We start from the raw sequence: 8,829 nt of genomic DNA, 5'->3' as shown, positions 1-8,829 counted from the left end.
GGTTTCATCTATGCTGACGATAGTGCCATCATCTCTCATCTTTGAAATGGTTGAACTAAAGCTCTCCAAAGCTTTAGGTGCTCTTACTGCCTATTACAGGGGAAACCAGCTGATTCATAATCCATCTAAAACACAGACGTGTGCTTTTCATCTCAAGAACAGACAAGCATCTCGAGCTCTGAGGATTATTACTGGAACACTGCAGTACATCAAAATACTTGGGAGTTATTCTGGACCGTGCTCTGACTTATAAGAAGCCCTGCTCGAATATAAAGCAAAAAGTGGGTGCTAGAAATAATATTATACCACAATTGACAGGCACAACCTGGAGATCACAACCAGGCACAGTGAAGACATCTGCCCTTGCGCTTTGCTACTCTGTTGCTGAATACATATGCCTAGTGTGGAATATATCTCACCACGTTAAAACAGTGGATGTGGCTCTTAATGAGACTTACCGCATTATCACAAGCTCTGCAGAGATACATTCAGGAACGCCTCAGCAAGCGACAATGGGGCTACAAAGTGGATTCCGTGACTTGCGAGTGTCAAAAAGAGCAAACCACAAACCACTGACTACAATGCAGTCTGAGTCCCACCGCACGCACAATGGAGGACCTTCTTACAGCGACACCGGAGGCACTCCTGGTCAAAGGAAATCTAGTACAAATGCCAAGTTTTTAACTGCGTTTGTGGTATATTTATATATATATAAATCTGTTCTGTCCATTTCTACCTTAATAAAAACAGCGAAACTACAAAACCCAGAACCACGAAACTTGGCAACAAAGCACATGGTCCTCCCTGCTGTGTTTAGATGACAAAACCAAAACAAAATTCGAAGTCCATGTCCCTCAAAAACCCAAAATCCAAAAACAGCTATCAGAGCAGGGGCCAGCTCCGCGCATGCAGACTTATTGTCAGGGGGAAAACTTTACCCTTTACCTTAACTACCACCAATTCCTCAATACAGTAGAATCTCACTTATCCAACACTTGCTTATCCAATGTTCTGGATAATCCAACTCATTTTTGTAGTCAATGTTTTCAATACATCGTGATATTTTAGTGCTAAATTCGTAAATACAGTAATTACAACATAGCATTACTGCATATTGAACTGCTTTTTCTGTCAAATTTGTTGTATAACATGATGTTTTGGTGCTTAATTTGTAATATCATAACCTAATTTGATGTTTAATAGGCTTTTCCTTAATCCTCCTTCTTATCCGACATATTCGCTTATCCAACGTTCTGCCGGCCCGTTTATGTTGGATAAGTGAGACTCTACTGTACTTTATTTCCTATACCACCAGACTTCGCCACAGCAACGCGTGGCCGGGAACAGCTAGTATATTATAACTGTATTCACTTCCGACACAATAAATAAAATACACAATTTTCATTGCTATGGAATCCTGGGAGAGTTATCACTAGATTTCATCCACAAAGCCGACTTTCTAGAGCCCCCTCCCACAACTTTGCTCTCTCCCAACGCTTTGATTCCGCTTCCCATCATCCCCAACCATCTATATATATAAAAATGTAATTTGCATAAGTAGGACTGAGTTAACAAGAAGACCACTGGGCCGAATCACACCAAATTTGGCCACAATACCCATCACTTTCCAAGGAGTGACCTTGCAGCTTCAAAGCCTGGCTGCTTCATACCTAAGGTCACTCCTTGGAAAGTAAGGAGTATTGTGGCCAAATTTGGTGTGATTTGGCCCAGTGGTTTTGTTGTTAACTCAGTCCTACAAACGAACAGTACATTTATATATATATACTAGCTTTGCCCGGCCACGCGTTGCTGCGGCTTATGCTTTCAGAGTGTTGCTCTTTATTTACTGTCCTGATTTTAGAGATTATATTGTTCTGTATTATTATTAATTGCTTTGAATGCGATCTCCTGCTTCTTGGCAGGGGGTTGGACTGGATGGCCCATGAGGTCTCTTCCAACTCTACTATTCTATGATTCTATGATTCTATATCACGGTAATTATTACATATTATATTTTTAATCTTATATTATCTGCTTAGAACTGGATTATATGAGGCCCCTTCTTCACAGCTGTATAAAATGCACACTGAAGTGGATTATATGGCAGTGTGGAGTCAAGATAATCCAGTGCAAAGCAGATAATATAAGATTATAAATGGGTTATATAGCTGTGTGGAAGGGCCTTGAGTCTACACTGCCATATAATCCAGTGCAAATTAGATAATCTGTGGAACAGGCCAAGGCCTAAGTCTGCCTGTCCCCTGGGCTGAGTTGGTTGCTAGGAGACCAAGTGGGTGGAGCTTAGTCCTCTAACTGGCAGCAATTGGATAAAAACAATTATTCCTCTCCCTGTAATTAGGACTTTATTTTTCTTTTCTTTTTGTTGTATCAACCTAGAGGCGTGGATGATGGGTTGTGTTGTCAAATTTCGAGGTTGGGGGGCCTGTAGTTTTGTTGTTTTGTTGGTCGCCGTGATGCCATCACTCATTTATATATATAGATATACTAGCTGTGCCCGGCCACGCGTTGCTGTGGCTTTTTTTAGGTGGTTCCGTGTCTTTTGGGGGGGAATCCTTTGTTGGGAGGTGTTAGGTGGCCCTGATTGTTTCCTGGATGGAATTCCTTTGTTTTCAGAGTGTTGCTCCTTATTTTGTGTTTTGAGATGAGAGAGTGATGAGTACCGAATGAGTTTGGATCTTCAAAGAGTGGATGTTTCCCTGTTTAAAGGGGGGGAATCCTTTGTTGAGTGTAAGAACGTAGAGACGTGGATGAGGGGTTGTGTTGTCAATTTTCTAGGTTGGGGGGCCTTTAGTTTTGTTGTTTTGCCCGGTGGAGCGACGCCATTATCCTTTTATATATATAGACTAGCTGTGCCTGGCCACGCGTTGCTGTGGCTAGGACTTAATTTTTCTTTTCTTTTTGTTGTATGAACGTAGAGGCATGGATGAGAGGTTGTGCTGTCAATTTTCGAGGTTGTGGGGCATTTAGTTTAGTTGTTTTGTCCGGTGCCATGATTCCATTACCCTTTTATATATATAGATACACACACACACACACACACACATATATAGATTGAACTATAACACTATATTGTAATATTATTTGTAATATTACATGTAATATAAATATACCATAATACTGTATAATTATTGCACTGTAGTGTTAACAGTACAATCTATATATATAAAAATGTACTATTCGTTTGTAGGACTGAGTTAACAACAAAACCACTGGGCCAAATCACACCAAATTTGGCCACAATACTCATCACTTTCCAAGGAGTGACCTTATAGCTTCAAAGCCTGGCTGCTTCATACCCAGGGGACTCCATTGTTGGCCAACTTGAATACCATTGAATAGCCTCGCAGCTTCAAAGCCTTGGCTGCTTTATACCTAGAGGAATCCTCTCTAAGCCACCTTGAATGCCACGAAGAAAACCCCACTTAGGACTACTACGCCACAGCAACGCGTGGCCGGGCACAGCTAGTTGGTCATATTTAACTGTTTGAAGTAATAGTAACATCCTGTACTACGCGTTACCTTAAATCTTTTGTAATACAAATTATAGGAGACGGCAAGATGTAGAAATACAAAGGGAACAAGTTGTACCTTCAACTGTTTTGGGGAAGAAAAGTATCCTTTGTCATATAGAAATGAACAACGTTGAGAAATATATTACAGTAAACCTATCCTGTCCTATATAACAAGATAGTGTTGAGCAAGATATAATGTTGTTGAGGGTTTTCATGGCCGGGATCACAGGGTTGTTGTGTGTTTTCGGCTCGGGCTGTGGTGCAGGCTGGAGAGCAGCTGCAATGAATCACTGCAATGAATCACTCTGACCAGGAGGTCATGAGTTCGAGGCCCGCTCGGAGCCTATGTTTGTCTTGTCTTTGTTCTATGTCAAAAGGCATTGAATGTTTGCCTATATGTGTAATGTGAGCCGCCCTGAGTCCCCTTCGGAGTGAGAAGGCCGGAATATAAATGCTGTAAATAAATAAATAAATAAATTTTCCAGGCTGTATGGCCATGTTCCAGAAGCATTCTCTCCTGATGTTTCGCCCACATCTATGGCAGGCATCCTCAGAGGTTGTGAGGTGAGGATACCTGCCATAGATGTGGGCAAAACGTCAGGAGAGAATACTTCTGGAACATGGCCATACAGTCTGGAAAACACAAAACAACCATAAGATATAATGGCTGGGGGTGATGGGACTTGTATTCTGAACTATCTTGAAGTCTACTTCAGCTGCTGTGGTTCAATTATGGAATTCTGGGAGTTGTAGTTTGGCGGGGCACCAAGGAAGGCTGAAGACGTCATGAAACTACAATTCGCATGGTTCTGTACTATTGAACCATGGCAGTTAAAAGTGGAGTCTTCCAAAGAGTTCTGGCGTCTAAGACTACAGCTCCCAATGTCCTCAAACCCCAGTTCCCTAGCATTGAGCCGTGACGGTTAAAGCGATACTAAACTACATCATTTCTCCATTGTAAACAAACCTTACGAACAGACTGGGTGCAATGGGAGTTGTAGTCCTGAAGAGTCAAGTTAGGTCGTTGGTATCACTTGTGCCAAAGTAGGTGAGGAAGGTGAGGAAGACCCTTAGCCATTGGTCAATTTTAGATAAGCCAAGATATATATTCTTTGTTAACTGTGACACACGGGGCAGCAGCCATTTGCATGGTACGGACCCATCGAAGTAGGTGTGGAAGGTGAGGAAGACCCTTAGCCATTGGTCAAGTTTAGATAAGCCAAGATATATATTCTTTGTTTTTTTATTATTGTTTTTTACATCTCTCACGAGACTGGGTTTTCTGCCTGATTTCCCAGGACCCATTGAAGATACAGTAGAGTCTCACTTATCCAACACTCGCTTATCCAGCGTTCTGGATTATCCAACGCATTTTTGTAGTCAATGTTTTCAATGCATTGTGATATTTTGGTGCTAAATTCATAAATACAGTAATTACTACATAGCATTACTGTGTAATGAACTACTTTTTCTGTCAAATTTGTTGTATAACGTGATGTTTTGGTGCTTAATTTGCAAAATCATAACCTAATTTGATGTTTAATAGGCTTTTCCTTAATCTCTCCTTATTGTCCAACATATTCACTTATCCAACATTCTGCCGGCCCGTTTATGTTGGATAAGTGAGACTCTACTGTAATTGTCTTACAGTCCAAGACCAGAAAAGATAGAAATTGGAAGAGAAAGAAAGCAAAGCAAAATAATTCCATATCATATCACCATAATTACGTAAATCTGAATTTCCTGAGAAAATTCAAAGGAAATTCTAATTCAAATTAGAATAATTCCCATATAAATACAAAAAGTTTGACACCACTTTCAATGCAATGGGATCCTGGTAGTTTGAAAAGTTTAAAAAGGTCTTCCGCCTTTTCTTCTCTAGACAACTCCCAGGATCTCATAGCATTGAGCCGTGGAGGTTAAAGTGGTGTCAAACTGCATTAAGTCTGCAGTGTAGCCGCTCCCGGCCGTCCCACCTGAACTCACTTACACAGTCCAGGTTCTTCCTCGAATCTCTGCAGCATAGGAAAGGACGAAACGGTGTCGCACCTGCCTCGACGGGCAGCAAATGCGACGTTGTTTGCCTGCGGCGCACTTTTGTGGCCCTACCTTGCAGAAATGAAAACGAGAAAAGCAAAACAAGAGGAAGGGGATATTGCGCCACACCCCAAACTGAAGCAAAATACAAAACCACAATTTGGGCAGGATGGACCCACCCAAACACAGTTCCCGTAGCCCTTTAGCAAAACAACCTCAGCATCCCCATCAGCTTCAACGCCTTGAGAATCAGTCACATTTGGGTAACTGTGAACCCAGTAGAAGGTGACTGTTGCACCTCAGCGCTGGTTCACCACGTTCTTAACACACACTCCACCACAACAGACTTGTTTTTTTACTGTTTATTGATAAAAGAGCAAAGTCTTAATAAAAAAGCAGTAAAGGAAGCAGTAATCCAATTGCAAAGGCAATCTGCAGAATATAGTTCAAAGTCTCTGTAGAAAATAGTTCAAAGTCTCTAATATAGCAAATCAATCCTGAAAGACAAGGCAGCGTGAACTCCAAAATACAATCCAAACACAGAATCTAGGCATGAACAAAACAAGAATCTGTTTCCATGAGCAGAGACAAGGCAGGAATTAAGCTTCCCAAAAATCAACTTTGCTTCGTCTGAAATCTTTCAGTTTCTCCCTATTTAACCATGCTTACAAGCTAAGAAAGCATTCCTCTGAACTTGGGTTTCCACACATTTACTAGCAATTCTCACAGAATACTTGGGACGAACCCTTAACCTTAACCTTGCGTCTCTATCTAAGGAAGACTCCTCTGACTCGCTGCCAGAGCCACCTGGACTTTGTTGATGTTCAATATCTTGTGAAAGGTCACCCTTATCACTAACTTCAGCTTCCCTGCTAGCCTGCGACCTCTCTGACAATCCAGAGCCTTCAACATTTCCTTGGTCAACCTGCATAAACTCAAATCCCCCTTCATCATCAGACTGAACCACAACAGTGACTTGGTTCTGTGTTCGGTCACACAGAAAGACAACATCCAAACCTTCCCGACAGATGGCCATCCAACCTCTTACAGTATGAGACTCTATCACACATCTCCCACAGTTCGTACCCCAAGTGTCTAACGTTTAGGTGGAATCCATAGCTCTGTTGTGATGTTGAGCAAGTTTGCTCTGGATGCATCATTGGTGGGGTTTAGTGTGCTCTCCGGCTGCAGGGTAAACTACAACTCCCACTATGGTGAGTCAGTCTCCTTGAACCTCTCCAGTAGGTTGAGTTAGTCATGGGGGTTCTGGGTGCCAAGTTTGGTCCGGGCCCATCATCGGTGGAGGTCACAGTTTACCTGTTTGTGAGTGATGGTTTTATGAACCATCTAGATGGCCTTTGAGGGTCCCTTTCCTTATTTATGATCTTCTGATGGCCTGATGAGATTATCTAGATGGCCTTTGAGAGTCCCTTTCCTTACCAATGGTCTTATGAAACCATCAAGATGGTCTTTGAGGGTCCCTTTCCTTACCTATGGTCTTCTGATGGCCTGATGAGATCATCTCGATGGCCTTTGAGAGTCCCTTTCCTTACTGATGGTCTTATGAAACCATCCAGATGGTCTGAAAAGTCCCTTTCCTTACAGATGGTTTTATGAGATCATCTAGATGTCCTTTGAGGGTCCCTTTCCTTACCTATGGTCTTCTGATGGCCTGATGAGATCATCTCGATGGCCTTTGAGAGTCCCTTTCCTTACTGATGGTCTTATGAAACCATCCAGATGGTCTGAAAAGTCCCTTTCCTTACAGATGGTTTTATGAGATCATCTAGATGTCCTTTGAGGGTCCCTTTCCTTACCTATGGTCTTCTGATGGCCTTATGAGATCATCTAGATAGCCTTTGAGGGTCCCTTTCCTTACTGATGGTCTTATGAAACCATCCAGATGGTCTGAAAAGTCCCTTTCCTTACAGATGGTTTTATGAGATCATCTAGATGTCCTTTGAGGGTCCCTTTCCTTACCTATGGTCTTCTGATGGCCTGATGAGATCATCTCGATGGCCTTTGAGAGTCCCTTTCCTTACTGATGGTCTTATGAAACCATCCAGATGGTCTGAAAAGTCCCTTTCCTTACAGATGGTTTTATGAGATCATCTAGATGTCCTTTGAGGGTCCCTTTCCTTACCTATGGTCTTCTGATGGCCTTATGAGATCATCTAGATAGCCTTTGAGGGTCCCTTTCCTTACTGATGGTCTTATGAAACCATCCAGATGGTCTGAAAAGTCCCTTTCCTTACAGATGGTTTTATGAGATCATCTAGATGTCCTTTGAGGGTCCCTTTCCTTACCTATGGTCTTCTGATGGCCTGATGAGATCATCTCGATGGTCTTTGAGAGTCCCTTTCCTTACTGATGGTCTTATGAAACCATCCAGATGGTCTGAAAAGTCCCTTTCCTTACAGATGGTTTTATGAGATCATCTAGATGTCCTTTGAGGGTCCCTTTCCTTACCTATGGTCTTCTGATGGCCTGATGAGATCATCTCGATGGCCTTTGAGAGTCCCTTTCCTTACTGATGGTCTTATGAAACCATCCAGATGGTCTTTGAGGGTCCCTTTCCTTATCTATGGTCTTCTGATGGCCTGATGAGATCATCTAGATGGCCTTTGAGAGTCCCTTTCCTTACCAATAGTATTATGAAGCCATCCAGATGGTCTTTGAGGGTCCCTTTCCTTATCTGTGGTCTTCTGATGGTCTTATGAGATGATCCCGATGGCTTTTGAGCGTCCCTATCCTTACCCATGGTTTTATGAGACCATCTAGATCAGGGGTCCCCAAACTAAGGCCCGGGGGCCGGATGCGGCCCATCGAAGCCATTTATCTGGCCCCCACGGCACAAGGGCAAAAGGGGGCTGGGCTAAATGACCCAAAGGGTCTCTTCTTCTCTTCCAACCCTTATTATTATTATTATTATTATTATTATTATTATCATTATTATTATTATTATTATTAACATTGAGAGTGGGTGGCCATCTGTCAGGGGTGCTTTGCTTGTGCGTTTGGTGCACAAAGGCAGAAGAGGGTTTGACTAAATGGCCCATGGGGTTTCTTCCAACCCTCTTTATTACAGTAGAGTCTCACTTATCCAAGCCTCGCTTATCCAAGCCTCTGGATAATCCAAGCCATTTTTCTAGTCAATGTTTTCAATATATCATGATATTTTGGTGCTAAATTCGTAAATACAGTAATTACAACATAACATTACTGCGTATTGAACTGATTTTTCTGTCAAATTTGTTGT

At 42.2% G+C, this 8,829-nt stretch overlaps 1 protein-coding gene across 2 annotated transcripts in view; it reads right to left on the bottom strand.

The window, feature by feature from the left end:
* s1pr4 (sphingosine-1-phosphate receptor 4) overlaps window positions 1-7,250 on the bottom strand; it is a 12,530-nt gene extending 5,280 nt beyond the window's left edge. The window contains exon 1 of one of the 2 annotated variants that reach the window (XM_062959680.1): window positions 5,520-7,250. The gene's annotated coding sequence lies outside the window, so the exon portion shown is untranslated. The remainder of the gene's footprint in view (window positions 1-5,519) is intronic. The other variant, XM_062959679.1, reaches the window with a different exon arrangement.
* Between the last annotated feature and the right edge of the window lie 1,579 nt (window positions 7,251-8,829).

Source organism: Anolis carolinensis, unplaced genomic scaffold (genome assembly GCF_035594765.1).
Source record: "Anolis carolinensis isolate JA03-04 unplaced genomic scaffold, rAnoCar3.1.pri scaffold_7, whole genome shotgun sequence".
NCBI lineage: Eukaryota > Metazoa > Chordata > Lepidosauria > Squamata > Dactyloidae > Anolis > Anolis carolinensis.
Note: the sequence above shows the minus strand (reverse complement) of the source record. Positions and strands in the feature narration are given on the sequence as shown.